Consider the following 21,028-nt stretch of genomic DNA (forward strand, 5'->3'; position numbering starts at 1 on the left):
ACATGTGTCCACACAAAAACTTGTACACGAATGTTCATAGCAGCACTATTTACAATAGCCAAATGGTAGAAACAACACAAATGCCCATCCACTGGGGGAACGCACAGACAAAGTATGGTCCATCCACACAATGGAATATTATTCAGCCATGAAAAGGAATGAAGTCCTGACACATGCTACAATACGGACAGACCTTGGAAACATGATGCTCAGTGAAAGAAAGAAGCCAGTTACAAAAAAGCACATGTTACGTGATTGCACTTACATGAAAAGTCCAGAATAGGCAAGTACCTAGAAACAGAAAGTAGATTGGTGGTTTCCAGGAGCTTGGGGGAAGGAGGGATGAGAGTGACCCTTTAATGGGCATGGCGTTTATTTTGGGGTGATGAAGTGATCTGGAGCTAGGGAGTGGTGATGGTTGGGAAACATTACAAATGTACTAAATGTAAATTGTACACTTTAAATGGTTGACATGATGATTTTTATGTCAAGTGAGTTTTACAACAAAATAGATAAAAGAAAAAGCGTATGATGCACAGGCACAAGGATAGTCAAGCCTTCTCCATGGCAGCTGTGGGGCTCAGTGGACGTGACAATGGCGTCCGATGGACCTTGGACTGAAGGATATTCTGCTACTGACTTTCAGATCAGCCTTGATTCTTGCCCATTTCCCAGGTCTGATTCTCTTCAACTTTCTTCTAATTATTTGGCCCTTTATTGCTTCCTAGTAAATTCCTTTTTTGGGTAGTATATTTGGAGATTATTTTTGTTACTTGCAACCAAGAACCCTGAATAACACCTCTGGGAATGACACCATAATCTTATATTTTTAAATAGACTCTATTAGTCTGGAATCCATCTATCAATCTACCCATCCACCCACATTTCCTTTCCTTCCTTCCTTCCATCCTTTCTTGCATCCATCCTTCCATTCATCCTTCTGTCTATCCATCCGCTCATTCATCTCAATTCTCCTCTCTAAAGGACTGACAATGATCCTAACCAGCTTGGTTACAATGTGATCCTACACCTTCCTGAAAACCCTTGGTCATGACATCTCATTATCACAATTACTTGTTTGATCATCCATCTTTCCCAATAGGCTGGAGACCAAGTCTATGTTAGTTTTTGCCTAAATCTAGCACCTAGCAGAGTGTCCAGCACAAATTGGTGCAAACCAGTGATGAACCAATGACGGGATGACTGCATGAAATCTGGTCATCCCTCTGTGAGCTCCACGGTGCACCCCCCAACCCCGCACAGTGAGAAGACACACACATAGCTGGCCTCTGTGTTGTTGACTTCTTCCTTCTATGCTTCCTACAACCAGTTCCCTTCTGCTTTCACAGCCTTCCTCCAGGCAGGTATAATTAAATATCAATTACTAAGTTATAATCTCACTCCTTGAATTGATATTCAGGTCAATATCACCTTGGGATCTTGGGATTTTGGGTGCTAGCAATAATATTCAACATACATTTAACAAAATTTTCTTTAGTTTCCCTGTATTGAGTCAAAAATATGAAGAAAGGAAGGAAGAAAGGAAGGAAAGAAGGAAGGAAGGAAGGAAGGAAGGAAGGAAGGAAGGAAGGAAGGAAGGAAGGAAGGAAGAAAGAAAGGAAGAAGGAAAGAAAGATTCAATCCTGCATCGTTACTTAGGAACAAGAAGTGTTTTCCTCTAATGTTGTCCAAGTGTCATGGGATCAACAGCACTACCATCACCAGGGAAATTGTTAGGATGCAAGTTTTCAGGTCCCACCCTGGACCTACTGAGTCAGAGAAGCTGGGGAAAGACCTAGCATCCTGTGTTTCAAAAGCCCTCCCGCTTTATTCTGATGCAAGTTCAAGTTCGGGAGCCGCTGCTTGAAGGCAATGATGCCTAATTCTGGATGCTTCTTGGAGTCACACGAGGAATTCTAAAAATAAGTCCCCTGGAGATTCTGGTGTGAGCCAGGACCTAGACCCTCTGCTTTATGATGACAAACCTTGGCCCACGGTTTACATCTTGGTAGAGAATGTGCCAATATACAGTTGGATCACAGAGTCAAAATGAGAATTATTGACTCAGGAGAGGACTTAAAAATTATCTCATTATCAGATGAGAAAACTGAGTCCCAGATAGGTTAATTAACTGTCTAAAGTCACATTGCTGGTGTGTGACCCCAGGACTATGGCATCTCCGGGCTAATACTCTCTTGTTGCAAGTTGACACATTTCACCCCAGGCTGCTTCGAATCTCACCTTTTGCCCTTTTTCTTGAGGACAGATGATGCTTTCTGATTGGCTGTCACTCGCTCCCCCCCATGTCAGGTGGACCCTGTCCCACGGGCATCCCCCTGCTGCCTGAGCTGACCGCTCTGCATCTCCGCATCCCACACTTGGAAGCTCCCCATCTCACCTGCACATCCTGCTCAGGTCAACCTCCTCCAGGAGCTCTCAGCAGACACCTTCGCCATCCAGCTCATCCCTTCTGCCCTTCCTTCTTGCCATCTCAACTTTCTCACTGCTTCATAACATCTCACAGCTTGCCCTTTCTGCTGCCAAGCTCCCTTCTGGGACCAACTTTCTGTGCATGTCCTTTCCTCCAGAGTCAAAGCAAACACACCAGTGTCAGGCAGGCTGAGGAGCCCAGAAACGGGGCCTCTGTGACATGGCCCATGACACCTGAGCCTTTAGGGATGACCTGCGGCATCCCATCGCTCCTCCCACAGCTCCACCCAGGACAGCACGTTTGAGCAGCTGTCTCATCCTAGCAGCACGTTCATAAGTTATACAACAGGAGTTCTCCGTGCCTACCTTTTGTGAATGCACTTACTTGACCAAACGCCCCCTGCTCCCCCTTTGTCTGCTCTGCCCCCTCCTCTCTCTGCACCTGCTGTGTCTCCGTCTAGCGCCGTGGATAGCCACCCACTCCCAGCAACATCTTCTGACTGTCCTTTCTTCTCCTCTGGGACAGCACAGGAAGGGTCTGTAAATTCTACGTGCTGTGAGAGACCCTTACTCACATTTCCTCTATGCCTAGTCCTGTATCACTTACCTTAAACAACCTTTTTTACCTCTGTCAGAACGAAGATGACAATCACAAGTTGTGACAGTTAGCGGTTGTCCTCAAGCAATTCTTACCAAAAGCTGTGAGTGTCTTTCTCACAAAGATAAATTTTACATGATTGCAACATAGGGAACACGGAATAGCTACTGTGTCCCGGTAGAAAATCTTATGCCTCCAAATGGTGCCAGCTCACTGTTTAATGCTGCTACTAAAGAAGAGAGAAGCGTCTGTCTTCAAGTCCTAAAACCAAATATGGAGTTATGATTAGAAGTTATCATTGTCATTCAGTTCAGTCCCAGGACAGGTTCTAAAAAGTGTCAGAACAGTTCATGTCATCCCCAGATCTTGGTTTCTAACACTGTTCTCCGATACCAGGAACCAAGCCTCCTTGGAAATGGGATTCTAAGACTGGAGCAGGAAATCCACAAGATGAGCCTGAGCGTTTTGTGGTGCCAGAGGGTAAGGAAGTGCTAAAAAGATAAATTTATGTCAAAGGGGCACAGGAAAACCAATTGGAAGAGCTCCCTATAGCCAAAGCTGGAACAATTCAAACAAGAAAATAAAGAAAGCAGTTTGGGATTATAATCCAAAGTAGATAATAAATATCCATGAACCCATACTGATATAAATGAATGAATTAATAAGTAAACGGGGGAGAAGATACAAATCTCCTGTCTGTAAGAATTCCAAAAAATTATGTAGCTACCCCATCCTGCAGTAGGGAGATAGATAGAGCTCCCCATGCCTTGAGTGAGGGCTCACATGCTGACATCCTTCAAAGGGTACATACAGTACGAAGGCAGTAGGTGCTGCCAGCTTTGGCTCCCCACAGATGTGCCAGCTGTGGAAACTGCCCTATTTAGTGCTTATGGGCAGCAGAGACAGTTTTTTCATCAGATCAGCTCTGTGGAGTGGTTTTGCCCATTATTCCTGGAAACTTGGCCTCCTCATGATTCTGTAAACTACCTAATATCTTTTTTTTTAATTTTATTGAAGTAGAGTTGATTTACAATGTTGTGTTCATTTCTGCTTTAGAGCAAAGTGACTCAGTTACACAGATATATATTTTTTACATATTCTTTTCCATTATGGTTTATCTCAAGATATTGCATATAGTCCCCTGTGCTATACAGTAGGACCTTATTGTTTATCCATCCTATATATCCTAATATCTTTTAAATAAATTCCTTTTATTTAATTAGTTAAAGGCATTTTCTGTTGCATTTCACTAAGAGCGTTGATACATTCAGCAAGAATAAAAGTGGGCACAGAAGGTGGCATGGCATACTTGAAGTATAAGCCCAGAAATTAATATAAACTATGGCAGGAATTGTAATCTATTATTGACTATAAAAATAATCTGTGTCTGTGTTTTAAAAGAGGATAAAATAAAAAGTCTTAAGGACAATAATAAGAGTGTGAGGTTTTATAATGGGTAAAAGCATGACAAATTCTTGCCATAATTTGAGGTAGGATGTAGTTAATTACTATAGGATTTGCCAGAAAAAAAAAAACCTTACAGTTAAGTTAAAACTTTATTGGCAATCAATCACTAAATTAATGAAAATATAACCTATGGCTCATCAACAGAGGGGAAAAGCGGGAGAAAGGTGATTATAGAAAACTTCATTAATCCAATAAAAGGAAGGAAAAGACAAAAAAAGAAAAGAGAAAGAATGATAAGTAGAAAATCAATGATAAGTAGAAAATCAATATGGGTGAAATTAATCCAAATATATCATAATCTCAATAAATGTATATGGATTAGATTTGCCAGTTAAGACAAGAGGTAAAGTATTTTAAAATCTGGCTAATGTTACTTAAAAGAAACACAGGGAAACATAAGGCTGCATAGAAAAGTTTAAATTAGAAGACAGGAAAAGGTATATCTTACAAAAGTTGACCAAAAAAGTTAGGATAACAATATTAATATTAGACGAAAGAGAACTTAAGGTAAATAGCCTTTGTAGGGGTAAAGAAGGACACTATATATTACTAAATATATTATTCTATATTACTAAAAGGAACAACCCAATCAAGAATCACATATTTGTATGCCTTAACCATACTGCCTCAAAATATACTGAATTTTAAGCCTTGAGAGATATTTCAACACTTCTGTATTAGAAATTGGCATTCAAATATGCAAGACAAAAATTATAACCAGTAAAATTAAAAGGAACAGAATTTATATAAAATCTCCCATCACTGCAAACATACAATAGATATTATTTTTAAGAACACAACTAGGATTATATAGACTTGATTATGCATTAAATTGCAAAGAAATTTATAATAAATTTCAGAGAATCAATAAAATACAAATCGTATTTGCTAAGCATAAGGCAATTAAACTGGAAATTAAAAATAAAAGAACTTTGTAGATACTTTGTCCTCTCCAGATATGGGGACACATATATTTATTAATAACTCATGGATTATGGATTAATTCACAGTGAAAATTACAGAGTATCTAAAACTGAACACCATGAAAATACTATATATTTCAAAATTTGAAGGATATAATTAAATTTGTACTTGGGGTTTAAATTATAGCCTTAATGCATTTATTAAAAATAGAATTCTTAAACAAATGAGTTTTGTTTCAAGTTAAAAGAAAAAGCACTCAAGCCTAAAAAAATTAAAAGGAAATAAAAACATAAAAGCAGATACTAATAAAATGAAAAATAAAGAAACAATAAAAAGAATCAACAGAATCAAAACCCAATTTATTAAAAAGTCAGTAAAATAACACTGATCATTAAAAAGGAGAAAAGAGACACAAAAAACAAATAAGGAATAAAAATGGGGCTAGAACAACAGTATGGTAGAATTATTTAAAAATCATGAGACAGCTACATGCAACTTTATGCCAACAGATTTGAAAACAGTAAAAATGGAAACGTTTCTAGAAGAATACAATTAAAATGTAGGACTCGAGACACATTTCACAGTGTCATACTGCAAAGTATTGAAAAAACAAAACACAGAAAGGAAGGCACATGGTGCCCGGTCTCTCATCACCTCATAGAGCAGCACGCAGGGGGCGGTTGATGCCACTGGGCACGTGGAGTTTTCCTCTCCAGAGAGGGTACTGCTCATCCTCTAATACCTTGTGTAGAGTAAGAGCAAGAACCATCAGGTGTGCGTGGTATAAACACAGAAGGCTTGGGTGCCAGGCTCTTGGGGGATGCAGAACAGCTGGACAGGAGTTTTGGGGAATGCAGCTGGTGACTCTGGGGGAAGTTTGCCTGGCAACCACCCTCCCCCCCCCGGCCCCCCCCCCCACCGGGAATGGAGCTCCACCCCCTGGAGAAATGAACTTCAAACAAAACCACTTCCAGTGAAAGGGAGAGCATCTGTTTGTCGTTCTGAATCCTGGGTCTCTGAGGCAATTCTGCTTGCTTCTCCTCTGTTACCAACACCAATTCACAAAGAAACAGGAATTCTTAATAAAATAAAACACATTGGACTTCCCTGGTGGCGCAGTGGTTGAGAGTCCGCCTGCCAATGCAGGGGACACAGGTTCGAGCCCTGGCCTGGGAAGATCCCACATGCCGCGGAGCAACTAGGCCCGTGCGCTACAACTACTGAGCCTGCGCGTCTGGAGCCTGTGCTCCACAACAAGAGGGGCCACGATAGTGAGAGGCCCGCGCACCGCGATGAAGAGTGGCCCCCACTTGCCGCAACTAGAGAAAGCCCTCACACAGAAACGAAGACCCAACACAGCCATAAATAAATAAATAAATAAAAATTTTAAAAAATAAATAAAATAAAACACATTTAAAAAAAATAAATTGGTTGGTAATCAAAAGATTCCTGTTTAAAAAGACAGCAGGACTGAATGCTTTAATGGTATGTTTTGCCACACTTTCAAAAAATACCTGTTTTAAATAACTGTTTAAGAGACCGAAAAAAGAAGGAAATCCTCCAAGCTCACTGGAAAAATTTAGCATTTATCCTTTCCACCAACTGGACCAGGGGAGTAGAAGAAAAGGAAAAGATGGAGCCATCTCATTTAGGAAGGTAGATATGATCATCTTAAACAACGTTTTGGCAAATTAAACTCCACTCTGTATTAAAAAAGCATAATGCAGGTTTAGTCCAGGAATGTATATTTCAAAAGCAGAAAATGTATCATTGTAGTATGTCATACTAAAAGAATAATAAGAAAGCAAAGGAAAATCTCAATAGATGCACCTCGGGCAGTCACAAAATTCAACACCAATTTGTGATTTAAAAACTCTCATGGAACTGGGAACAAGAAGAAACTTTAAAAACCTATAGCACCACTAATCCTAATGGATTTGGATTAGGATTAATCCTAACTAACCACTAGGATAGTCTCTAGAAGCATTAGCACTAAAGTCGAGAACAAAGGAAGGATAACCTTTATGATCACAACCATTCAAAAGTGTACTCTGGCTCCTAGCTAAAGAAATAAGAAAAGAAAAAGAAATAATAATTATAGGAATTGGAGAGGAAGACGAGACACTATCTTTATTTGCATATATTAGAGTAGTTTGTAAAAAAATTCTTAAGAGAAGGTCCGGATGAGCCATGGAGGTTAATAGGAAAGTTTGTCAGGATTGCAGGACAATCAGTGTTTAAAAGGCAATAGTGGGCTTCCCTGGTGGTGCAGCGGTTGAGAGTCTGCCTGCCAATGCAGGGGACACGGGTTCGAGCCCTGGTCTGGGAAGATCCCACATGCCGTGGAGCGGCTGGTCCAGTGAGCCACAACGACTGAGCCTGCGCATCTGGAGCCTGTGCTCCGCAACAAGAGAGGCCGCGATAGTGAGAGGCCCGCACACCGCGATGAAGAGTGGCCCCCGCTCGCCACAACTAGAGAAAGCCCTCGCACAGAAATGAAGACCCAACACAGCCAAAAATAAATAAATAGCATCCCTATTACCAGTAAATTTGGAATAGATAATAGAAAACCTCCAAACTTCTGCTTCTGGCCACAGGGAGGAAGTAGTCAGAATGACCCTCCTGCAGTAGACAGCTAGAGACCTGGACAAAATAGAGAGCACAGCTGTCAGACTCTGGACAACAGACAACATAGGAATAGAGCCCTAAGGAAGGAGCAACCAGTGAGGAGACTCTGTCACCACCCAGGCTCTCTCCCTGGACTGAGGGTCACGGAAGGGTGGGGCTCCAACAAAATCTGACAATCTGGCTGAGTTGAGGGGCCATGAGACTGGAGTTCATCCACTGCAAAATAACTAGAATTTGTGAGTCAGGGTATCTGAGAGGGAGGAGCTACCCGGTAACAAGGTGCGGAAATCTGTGTAAGCATCCCCTTGAGTCTTTGGCTGAACATCAAACTTTCTTTTTATGGAACATAATTGAAGGTTTATTTTAGGGTATGGATATAGACATAAGTGTTTATATTTAAGCAAAAAGACTGAACATTAATGACCTAGCGCCCCACCCTAAGGATGAGACACTGATAAAGGTAATCCCACACTCAACATTTACACTTTTCATTCCGAGTTTGAATTATCCTGTGGCCACTCAGAGAAGAGCTGAGGTCATCCCATGTTGAGGGGTTTCCTAGGGTTCCCCTCCCGTGTGACTTCTCACAAGTCAGCAAAGACAGGAATCGCGGAAAGATTTTCCAAAACTAATCCACTCCTAGGTTTTGCATCCAGGAATTTCATATTTTTCCTAATGTGAGAGGTATCATTAAAGGCATTCTCTCATTCTTTATACTCACAAGTTTTTCTGCAGTGAGTTTTCACAGTTTAAGGAATGTGGAAAAATGGAAGGCTTTCCAATACTGGTGACATTCATGGGGCTCTCTCTCCAGAATAAATCCTCATGTCTCTTAAAAATTGAGAGCGCATTCCAGGCTTTCCCATGGTAATTGCACTCGAGATCTCTGCATCTTCTGCTCAGTAATGGAAGCGCCTGTGCTATAGGGTTTTCCACATTCCATATGTGAGTGTTCCTCTGTAGTGATTCTTCATGTGTGTTCTGAGGGAGGAGAGTTCCTGAAGGCACGTGTGTAGGGTGAAACTTCATGAGGCTGGATGAGAACAATTTCTGAAAAAAGAACAATTTCCAAGCAGTCATTAAAAAAATTTCCCAGAGCTTACACAGGGCCTAGGACCATTCAAGTTTCCTTTAGCCAGAGTAAAGAGACTTTCTTGAACTCTTGGGGCATCCAATAGAGACTTTGGATAGGCCACACCTATCTTATATAGGATATAAGACAGAAAACCTACCAGAGTACCGTGTTTCCAGGAAGGCCCAAAGGGTATATGAGTCACCAGTGCAGTGAGAAATGTGCTGGCAGTAGGCAGGGTAAGGTTCCAGGGACACTGAGAAGTACAGAGATAATTCTCCTCCATTTGCCAATGTTGATGACAAGAGATTCCACTAGACCTGGGCCCACCGATAGCAATGGGAACGATAGAAACCCAAAACAATAGATAAGGTGGCAGCACCTAATCACCAGAAGTCAGGTGCATTAAATTATCATGAACAGCAGGCTTGGAAAGGGAGCCAGAGGGCTTAGACTGGCAGAAAATTATGGAGATATTTATTTGAACATGGCTTCCCAAGGGGAAAATGAGTAGGTAGCCAGCAAGGGTAAAACCAGTTTGTGGAAACAGAGCGATCAAGAATGATGATCAGGAGACTGAAGGAAGCCACCAGTATGAAGTCACATTCTGTACAGAGTACCCAGTTTTTGGAACCAGAACTCAGTGACTGAGGGAGAAGTTGGAATTTTCACAACATTCCTGTAAGACGAGTACCTTAGTTATCCCCGTTTTACTGATGAGGAGACTAAGGCATGCTGAAATTAATTTTCCCAAGAATCACACAGCTAGGAAATGGTATAGCTAACACGTCCTATGAGCATGAGTGTATGATACTCACATAAGTGCAGAACTGGTGAATCAAGGACATAAATATTTTAAAATTTAAAATACGCTCTAGATTACATTTTTAAGAGGTTGTAAGATTTCACACTCCCACCAGCCAAAAGGAAAGCTTATCTCTCCCTTTATCCTCTGTAGACCTGGCTTATATCATCAATGAGTGAAAAATAGACATTCAGATTTTTTTTTTCAACATCTTTATTGGAGTATAATTGCTCTACAATCGTGCGTTAGCTTCTGCTGTACAACAAAGTGAATCAGCTATACGTATACACGTATCCCCATATCCCCTCCCTCTTGTGTGTCCCTCCCACCCTCCCCATCCCACCCCTCTAGGTGGTCACAAAGCACCGAGCTGATCTCCCTGTGCTATGCGGCTGCTTCCCACCAGCCGTCCATTCTACATTTGGTAGTGTATATATAGACATTCAGATTTAATTTCAACTTTTCAAACTTGTTTATTGACTGTTTGGATTTCTTCTTCTATGTATTGCTTGGTCATATTCATTGACTATTTTTATATTTGATTGTAATTTTTTTGTTCCTCACTTTATAAAAGATTTTTGTAGATTAGTATGATGAATCCTATGTCCATCCTACCTCATAAATTGCTTTCTTAGCCCATACTTTACTTGTTTACTTTCTTAATGATCATTCTGCCATATATAAAATGTTCGTTTCCTCTGCAACCCATCTTAATGTGGTTTCCTTCCACTCAAACTGATAGGGTTCCCAGCAGCCTCCACATTGAATTAGTATGGAATTTTCTGTCCTCTTGTTCAATCCAGTTATAAATCCTTTATTTAATCTCTCAGAGTCTCAGTTTCTGTTTTTGGATGTGAATATGAGAAAACACTCCCAGCTCTGCAAGTTAGTTGCAAAAATTCGAAAGCATTCATGCACAGCACCTAGCCCAGTGCCTGCTGCTATGACTGGTCAAAGCCTGCCCGTCCACTTGTTGTCTGCGTGCTCTGGCTCCAGCCCCCTGGGGAGAATGCTGCTCTTCACAGGGAGGAGAGAATGAAGGAGGAGGACGAGGGGAAGAAGGAGGGGGAGGGGGAGGGGGAGGTGAAGTCAGCACTGATGCTGGCCAGGCGTATCCCTGGAGTTGTACTAAACGCATCTCAGAGCAGCACAACCTGGGGCTTCCAAATATGAACAGCATTAGTAACGATAACAACAATCGTGAACATTTAGGGAGAGGTGACTACTCCCAAACACCTTGCTGAGTGCTTCATGCGGAAGGATGCCATACAGATGAGGTACTTGGCCTGTCTGGCACCCGGTAAGTGCTACGTATGAATCCGTAGTCACTCTCACCTCCATCACCACTCTTATTTTACAGGCAACATTTTTGAAACCATTCCTCTGCTTCCAGGCGGATGGATGGGGAGCAAGGACCGACCTGTGCCTCATGTCCCCTATCAAGGGGCCTGGGAAAGCCATCTTTTCTCCAGAATGAGTCGGCAGGGACCAAATGGAAACTCATGGAAAGTTCTGCCCCATGGGAGAAGGCCTTGCTGCTGAGACTTCAGTGAAAACTGAGGCCTGGGGGCAGAACCCTGGCCAGGAAGTGTGTTGCTTTTGGCCCTTATTGAGTTGGCCTAACATTTAAAAGTCAAGACCGTTCACCTTGAAATAGGGATTTTCAGCTTCTGTTGACACTTGTCAACAATGAGCATTTCTCAGTGTTCTTCCACCAGTGGCTCCACTCACTTCGGATGCCAGCCTGGTCCTAAAGGTATTTGGGTTCCTGACCCCTGAACCCAGCTCCCTGCCCTCAGGAGAAAAGGTCTCCCGTGAAACAGACGTATGTATTCTACTAAACAGAGAATTTTTAGAAAACACCTGCTCAGTATTCTCTGTCTGACTCCAGAAGACATAGGTCTGGTTTAATTCTCCCTAAAAAGATGATAAGAAGGGAACAGCCCCAGAAACAAGCTTGTAGATATAAAGAATGGAGACAGATATTAAATTCACACTGAGAGAAAAAAAATATCAGGCTCATTATTGAAGGAAATCAAATCAGTAAAGCTGGAGATGAAATTGAGCAACCTCATAAGATCACAGAGGAAATGAATAAAGAGATTAAAAAGATGAGAAAAGTATGATAATAGAGGTGGAGGACTAACCAAGGAGATCCAACCCGTGAATGAAAGTCACTCCTGACAAAGAACACCCTAGATGTGAGTATGATGCAATAATAAAAGGTATTCGAGAAAACTTTCCTGACCTGGAAATGGATTTGTCAACCAGAGAAGGGAGGATTTACAGTTTCTAGGCAACATTAATGAAAAGAGATGGATACCAAGACAAGGCTGACGATTATTTTTTTATAACTTCAAAAACAAGAGAATCCCTTTGAGCTTACCCTCAAAGAAATGAATGTCAGGTGGGTTGGCCTAAAATGTCTCCCCTGCTATATTAAATTAAATCTCTATTGCCAAGAGGCAAAAGAGAAACATTGGCTGAAGCAAAAATTCATGGGTCAGGAATGACAGGCCCCAGAGAGACACAGCAAACAGCTCATTCGTCAGCTTCTCCATGGTTCAACAGCACGGAACAAATTTGGCGACTTACACAGGAAGCAGCTCTTAATGTCACGGACCCAGGATGCAGTTCTAAGAACAAGACTCTGATGCTTTGACAGGTCAAGCCCACAAGTCTCCCCATCAGATGGTCTGACCTCTATTTCTGACTGATGTTAGGATCTAAAGGCACCTGTCCACCAGCTAGCACGGTCCTTGGGATTGGAATCATATTTGCAAAATCTACGTCACCAGGGTCAGAGATACGGTTCCCACTGACATCATGAGGGTGAGGGTGCTGATGTGTCATAGTGAACCAGACGTTTGGTGGGGTGGTTTCATTTGGGCATACCACATGGGGGACCAGGCTGGATACAGAGCTACATCTGCACCGATTCCAGGCCCCCACGAACCCAATGTGCTCTGCCTGCAAGAGCCTCTTTCCAGGATCTAAAGCACTGATTCTGAACCCCAGCTCTATCCTGGGACGCCAAGTATTTGTGGGCCTTTGCTCTAGAGAAGACAGAAGACCAACAGGAGTCTGCCGAGTCCCTGCTGGATTTCCTATCCCTGTATCCCATCACGTGGACCTCCTCACCATCTACCTGACCTCCCAGACTCCAGGAACGGTCATTCACTTGGAATGTGGCTGGAGGAGGCCGAGGCCCTTTGGACTTGTCCACGAGGCAAAATCTCAGCTAACAGCCCCTGAAGTTGAGGCAATACCAATACTTCTGCCAATGGAGAGCACAGCTGCAGGCTGCCCTGTCTGACCGTTTCTTCAAGATTCCCCTTAATCACAGTATTGCCAACCTGTCTTTCTTTCTATTTACACATGACTTCTTTTCAACTACCTTCCTGTGTTGATATTTTTCTAATTTGAAATGTTTAACTTCAAAGGTTGTTTTGGCAGTAGAAAAAGCAATTTGCGTTTGATATAATTAAGCAATGGCCCATTGTTTACCCACCGCTATACATTATGCCTCCTCTTCTCATTTACCATCTTTGTTCCTAATGAGTTTATCCTCAAACAGGTGTTTATTGATGCCTTGAGAGCAACAATTCCAAAGCACCCAGAGGCCCATCCCAATATGAGCCAAACTGGGCTGAGTTATTCATAATTTAGATATCGCCTGGGTATTGTGTTTCCTGCTATCTTTACTAAGTGAGTACAAAAAGAATTGGAATTTGAGAAAAGAACCAGGTTCTGGCTTTCAATATACTGGGAGTGAAACAGTGCTTCTAACAAAATCAATTCTGTTCTGACAGTTAACACTCAATTCCCACACAATGTGTGTCATTTAATAAGTAAACTGCTGCTCTTTTTAATGAAGCCAAAAAGATGATGTATGCCATCTGAAGCACAATTGTATCCCCAGAAACAGGGAAGGAAATGCTAATTACAAAATAGTTCACATGGCAACCGCTTGATAAATGAAGCTGAGAAAAACAGCCTTACGCTTCTTACGCATCCTTCTTTGTCTCTGGCAAAGGAAAGAGATTTGAAAAGGCAACTCGACATCTCATTTTGGGTGTCAGGTGGCCCTTTTTATAAGGTGGGTCTCTTTATAGCCCCAGCTATGCTGGTGGCTGGGACCAAGGACACCAAGGACACAGACAATGAAAAGAAACACCTCACAGAGGAAACACTCTAAATCTCTTCCAGCAGCTTCTTCCTCCAGCTGCTAAGTACCTCCATCTCCAGTTTGCTCCCAGGGATTGCAAAGTCAGGAGCCCTCCATTCCCGGGGCAGTTTGACACCTGGAGGGCTCAGGGAGCCGTAGGAATGAACAGTCAACTCTGGGGTTGGGCTGCGTGTGTTGGGGTGCAGCAAGGTTGTCACTACTGGTCCTGACACTTCTCTAACTGGTGTGGAAGAGCCAATCTTCCATGGAACCAAGAGGCCTCCCAAGAATGCTCAACTCTCCTTACTGTAAACTCTGAGAGGGTCTCTGCCTACCATTTGCCCATCTATGGAGAGTTTCTGTTTTCATGTCTATGAGCTACTTCTTTGTCAACAGCCAACATCCACTTTGTCCTTCTCAGGCCGTGGGTTATAGATGAGGCTCAATCTGTCTCAGACTTTAGGACTGAACATGGGTCCTGGAGGAAGCCAGTCAACACTTTGCACCCCCTGATGTCAATGATTGGTTCAGTGATGGACACATGACCCAGAACAGGCTTATCAGAACCAAGGAGATTCAGTTCCTCAGCTTTTGTTTGAACGATTGGTTGGAGGACTTCTCCTCCAATGGGTATATATAACCTGAAGTTTGAACAGCCATTTTTTAACAATGTGATGTCCCCTTCTCAAATTCATAAAGCTGATAATATCTGTTTCTTTTTTGTACTGTTCAGTCTGACAAGTGTATTGACTATTTAAATAACAAGCTTCTCAATTGTATTTCCGTCCCCAATTTTATTGATTTCTGTTGTTAACATTATTATTTCTTTTCTTCTGTTTGCATTGTGTTTAATTTGCTCTCCTGTTTCTAGTTCCCTAAAGTATAAGCTTAAATCACTGATTTGAGACTTTTCTTCTTTTCTAACATAAGCATTGAACACTATAAATTTCCCTGTAAGTGCTGTTTTGGCTGCATCCTACAAATTTTGATACAGTTTTCATTTTCACTCAATTCAAAATGTAATCTAACTTCTGTTGTGTCATCCTCTTTGACTCATGCGTTATTTAGAAGTGCGCTGTTCAATTTCCAAACAGTCAATGATTTTCCAGGTATCATATTTCTGTTGTTGGTTTCTAGTTTGATTCTCTTAAGCTCTGCAGTGGAGACAGGCAGAAGGTCTAGGTGGAGCATCATGTCTTTATCCCAGAGGCTGCAGTTCCTCTCCATCAGGCTGCACCAGGAGGGCAGTTTTCTCATGTCTCTTGACCTACCCCCATCTTTCTGGCGAGCACCCCGAGATGTCTGCAGAGACGAGCCGGCTAGTGGTCCTCTTGTGTCTGCCGCTCTCAGGGGATCTATGCTGCCACAGTGGTCCACGCGTGGCCTTTAGCACGTTGTTAAACATTTTAGCTTAATTATTTTTGTCTGGCTTGTCTGGCATCCAACTGCTTCTGCCCCAGGTAAGCGAGGGCTTGCGTCCTGTCTCTCCTTATAAGATCTTCCTCCTTACATCTTTTTTTTCCATTCAAAAAAAAAAAATGGAGGTAAAATGTATATAATGTAATACTGACCCATTTAAAGTGTGCAGTTCAGTGGCATTTAGTGCATTCACAGTATTGTGCAATCATGACCTCTATCTATTTCCAAAACATTTTCATCAGTCAGAAAGGAAGCCCATACCCATTTAACAGTCACTCCCCACTCTCCCCTGCCCCAAGCCTCTGGCACACAAGTCTGCTTTCTGTCCCTAAGGATATATCTGTTCTTGGTATTTCCTATAAATTGACTCATACGGTATGTGATCTCTTGTGTCTGCATTATTCCTTATATTTTCCTTAGTTTGTCCTGCAACCGCAGCTCTCTGGTGATGTTAGGAAAAGTTATGATTCTGCAGATTATCTGGTGTGTTGTTGTTGTCAAGATGTCTTTTCTTTCTACATCCAAGGCAGAAGCAAAAGAGTTCAGCACATCCTTTTTGAAATCTTCCCCAAATCCACATCCTCTCCCCGAGCTGACAGATTTGCTATTGTTACTTAAAGCATCTTCTTAATTAAGTTTTGAGTTTTTTGGTATTTTGTTGTTGTGGAAGGAGAGCCATATGATCATATGTAGAATCTTTCTCCACTTTTGCAAAATCACAGTGAAAGACACTGATTGATTGATTGTCTTATATCCCTGAATATGTGTGAGGATCAACTTAATGGATTCTACATGGGTTTTAGTGTCAAGGAAATGTTTCTTTTCAAAAGCCATGTTGGCTTTGTCTGATCACATAATGAGAAACGTAAAACTTGTCGTAGTTTCCTTATTTCTTCCTTGGCTGTTAAGAGGCTACAATTTAGCTTTCAATTGGATTAACTAATTGATTGTGAGTTTCTGGAATATTTATTTCTCTTCTCTTTCCAAAAGATTTCTTTTTTTTTTAAATGTAAACTTTATTTTCCTGAAAAAGAAAGTTGTGAAACAAACATGCATTTAGTATGATATCAAACATTTGTATTTTAAACATCTATACTTGTAAATCATTTTAAAATTATGAAAAATTTAAAATAAAATTATATAAGGCTGCCATGAACATACACCATATCAGTACATATAGGACGAACTTCTCTGTAAGTTTTCTCAAGAGACCTGTGATTCGTTATAGTAAAGCAGACTAAATGTACAATAAGGCAATTAAAATGTAAATTATTTATGAAAATGCTAGGAAGGAAAGGTAAAGGATTATTCTCATTATTCTTTAAACATCTGTATTGTTAGAACATGTGAGCGTGTTTTATTTTGTTATAATAAAAGAAAGAATGTACAAGGGAAAGAAGAAATAAAAGAATACACAAACATAAATCAATGTAGAGTATAGCTAGCTCCAAGCGCTCAGAAACATGATAGTGAAATTAAACAGCAGTCACTGAGTACCCCTGTCCTTTGCACCTGGAGAATTCCTCCTTTCTGAGTGATGCCCTTCCATTATCTGAGAGTCACCAACTAATTCCCTGTCTGCCAAGTGTCCAGGCAGAGGCTCCCTGTGTGTACGGTTGAAGGAGGCTGTCATGAATGAATTTAAACATACTTTCCAATCGAAGGTTCTAGATCGGATTTTCACTCTACTGACAATTTCAGACTTGTCCTCTGGGCCCTGAGCATAACAGATCAATGTCAAGACAAATGAAATACATGAGGCCTCTAATAAACAATATCTCTGGATAATATGAGCCTGGATTTTAATTCTATTACATAAATTCCATTAAAGGAATCTTCCAAGGAAGGAAGTTATAGTGAGGATTGTTAAAAATGACAATATTTTCAAAGCAGGCCAAAGAGCTCTAAATTCTCTTTTTAGTTAAAATCATGGACACCTTAACTCTGCCTATATTTACAAGCATTCACCATACATCTTCCCTCGAATGACTTCTCTGAGTTCCCACTAACTCTGGAGCCCTTTTTGATAATTTCCTTTGTTCCTCAGTTTGGTTTTGTAAGCACACTTCAATAGTTGACACACACGCACACAAAAACCATTGCAACTTTTTTCTCTGGAACACACCGTTATTGCCCAAAGGCACAGTTCAACCCTGTATCATGAAAGGAGGTATTTTTGGTTTTGCATCATTATTTGTATTCATGTATAATTCAGCACTGTCTGACTGCCAGGTTTCCTAGAGTTGCAAAGAATGGGAGATGGGGATGTAGGATTTGAAAGTCAATGTAAATATTTTAAAGTGAATTGCATAATGGTGGCGGGCGGGGAGCTCAACCAAATAAAACTGTCACGATTGGCATGGTGAAGACTTTCTTTACGAAATTAAAAGGACATTTGCAGGAGTGTGGGTAATGCGAAACCTCAGTGCACCTGAGATCCTTCACATGGGTGATGAAGTCAAGGTCACCCCACAGACAGCACGTTCTGACCTACAACAGTTGTTTTCATATTGTCCAAGAATTTAAGAGACCCATGATGCTTAATAAGCTTCTGTGCTGTATCCATCCTAAGGCAATAGATGTACTTTATAGTTTTAAAAAACAACAGCTCATGAATAAACAATGTGTCTAATGCAAAACCCCTCAGGCTAAAGATCCAATTCAGAGCCAGACACTCCCTGCCCTTCCCTCAACACATTTAGAAGAAGCAAAATCCTGTTCAACACGCAGCATCTTTCAGCCAGGAACTTGAAAAGCTGCCTTCCCTCAGTCTTAGAAGCAAATCTATAAAACCTTACAAAGAGAAGGAAAATAATTAGTGGGTGGTAAAATAATAAGTGAGACAAAATAATAATAAATACAATTTTCCAGGCTCTATTTTTTTTTTGAAAATAAAAATAACTTTACTTTTATTTTTATTTTAAAAATAACTTTTATTTTAAACTGTGGTGATATTTTGGTTCATCCCTCATTAAAATTTCTTTTTAGTTCACCAGTATATAATCTTTTCTTTTTTTTTAGATAAAAGTAGCAGGATATGTATGTGAATATATGAATATTGATGACCTTTGGATCATGGATGAGTGTTGATTTAATTTTTTTGTTGTTTTAGTTTGTCTTTTAATTTTTTTAATTTATGTTTTTGACATCATTATTGGCGTATAATTGCTTTACAATGGTGTGTTAGTTTCTGCTGTACAACAAAGTGAATCAGCTATATGTATACTTATATCCCCATATCTCCCCCCTCTTGAGCCTCCCTCCCACCCTCCCTATCCCACGCCTCTAGGTCATCACAGAGCACTGAGCTGATCTCCCTGTGCTATGTGGCAGTTTTCCATTAGTCCAGGCTCTACTTTAATTCCCACAGTTGGTTTCATGTTACAGGCATGATAACAGCTGGCTCCAGGTGTCTTTGTGGCAGGAAAGTCCCTTAAAGCCTAAACTGGCTTCCATCCCTGAGATTCTACAAAGGCTCCTGGACTCCTTGTCATTCCTTTGCTGAGGGGAAGGACATCTGTTAGGACACATTTTGAGTAGGGCCTGGAACCGACCATGGGTCACAGACAAGACCTGCAGTTGCTTCCATAGCGTTCTTCCAAAATGAACTGGAGGCACTATTGAAACTGAGCAGGACCCTGGGGGACATTCATGGGAACAGACCCCCATGTCCCCTGCCTCTTGTTTGTAGTAGAGCTTTAGCCCCCTAGGCATTCCCCAAGTTCCAAAGTACAGATTTAATCAGAGAAGTGAGAAAATGCAAAAACAAAGGAAAACAGTCAAGCAAGACCCAAGAATAATAGTTTAGCCATAAAACAAAGTCAAGGACATTTAGTTCCTCCTCAAGGGCTATAGATAATACTCTGAGCCATATTCTTTTTTAAAAAAATTTATTTATTTATTTATTTATTTATTTATTTTTGGCTGTGTTGGGTCTTCGTTTCTGTGCGAGGGCTTTCTCTAGCTGCGGCGAGCAGGGGCCACTCTTCATCGCAGTGCGCAGGCCTCTCACTATCGCGGCCTCTCTTGTTGTGGAGCGCAGGCTCCAGATGCGCAGGCTCAGTAGTTGTGGCTCACGGGCCTAGTTGCTCCGCGGCATGTGGGATCTTCCCAGACCAGGGCTCGAACCCGTGTCCCCTGCATTAACAGGCAGACTCTCAACCACTGTGCCACCAGGGAAGCCCTGAGCCATATTCTTGAGCTGTCTTGCAGATGCTAAAACCCTCACTAGGTGGAAGAAGTTAACTGCATGCTGACCACCAGCACGTAGACCCCAGACTGGTTGGAACCAGAAGGGTGATGATTGAGATTCCCAAAACATCACCCTGTTATCTCTCTACCAAGCAATCAGAAGAATGTCCATGAGCTGATCACACACCTACAACCCTCACCCCTAATGTTGCTTTTTAAAACCCTTCCCTGAAAGCTATTGGGGAGTTCCGGTCTTTTGAGCCTGAGCTGCCCATTCTCCTTGCTTGGCACCTGCAATAAACACTGTACTTGCCTTCACCACAACCCGGTGTCAATAGATTGGCTTTGCTGCTCATTCGATGAGAGGACCCAAGTTTTGTTCAGTAACACTATAAGTCTCCCTAAAGGCCTCCTCAACCTTCTAAACTTAGAACTAATGATGCCCAGTAGAGTTGTACAATTGACTTATTTTTATACCTAGAATGAAAATTATTTCACAATTTGAGATAAAGTTTCCACTACAGCTTTCTTAAGAAGCAGTAATAGGTCACTGTAAATTTCCCCTCATGCTTAAGTGTATTTACTGGTTCTTAGATTCCCCAGAGAAGAATCCCAAAAGCTTCATGCTTTCAAATTGAGGGACTCTAAGTGTCTTGAGGTTTTAGTCATTTCACAACAAGATCTCCATCAGGGGTGTCTTAGAGCCACCACCAACCAGCTCCCACTTACAAGAGCAGATTGGGAAATGCTCCAGGATTTGGTGAGCTCCATTACCATTATTACAAATTCAATGATGCAAATTTACAACTAAGTAAATTATATTAAGAGAAAAAGTAACAAATGTTCAAAACTCATCCCTTCCTAAATATTTTACTATAGGTTAATTATCTCCACTTTGAGGTTATTTATGTCTTTTGGATCTTTAAGATGGAAATATACAACAGTGTGCTACTGCACATCTCTTCCCAGCTCTGCATTCAATGATAGATTGAAACTGATCTCGTTAGGAGTATTTACACCAGAGTAATCAGCAAATGTTAACAAATCAAGGCTTTCTCCCCCCACTAAAGATCCAGTTGTTAAACATTTACTAGCACAGTGCTGATCTCCAACCAGAGCATAGGGTTATAATTTTAGGAAGGAGAACATGTTCTGAGACCAGATTCCCAGGTACCACCCACTGAACTTTCTGCTGGCACAACAGGTGCAGTGCAGGGCTCTTGGTTTCTAGCAGTTGATGGATGAGTGTGCAAACTGAGAGCTTCAAATCCATCTCATCACAATTGAATGCCCCAGGCTGATGGTCTGAAGGGGCAGAATGGCCAG

The sequence above is a fragment of the Balaenoptera physalus genome, assembly GCF_965194825.1.
Source record: "Balaenoptera physalus genome assembly, chromosome: 6".
NCBI lineage: Eukaryota > Metazoa > Chordata > Mammalia > Artiodactyla > Balaenopteridae > Balaenoptera > Balaenoptera physalus.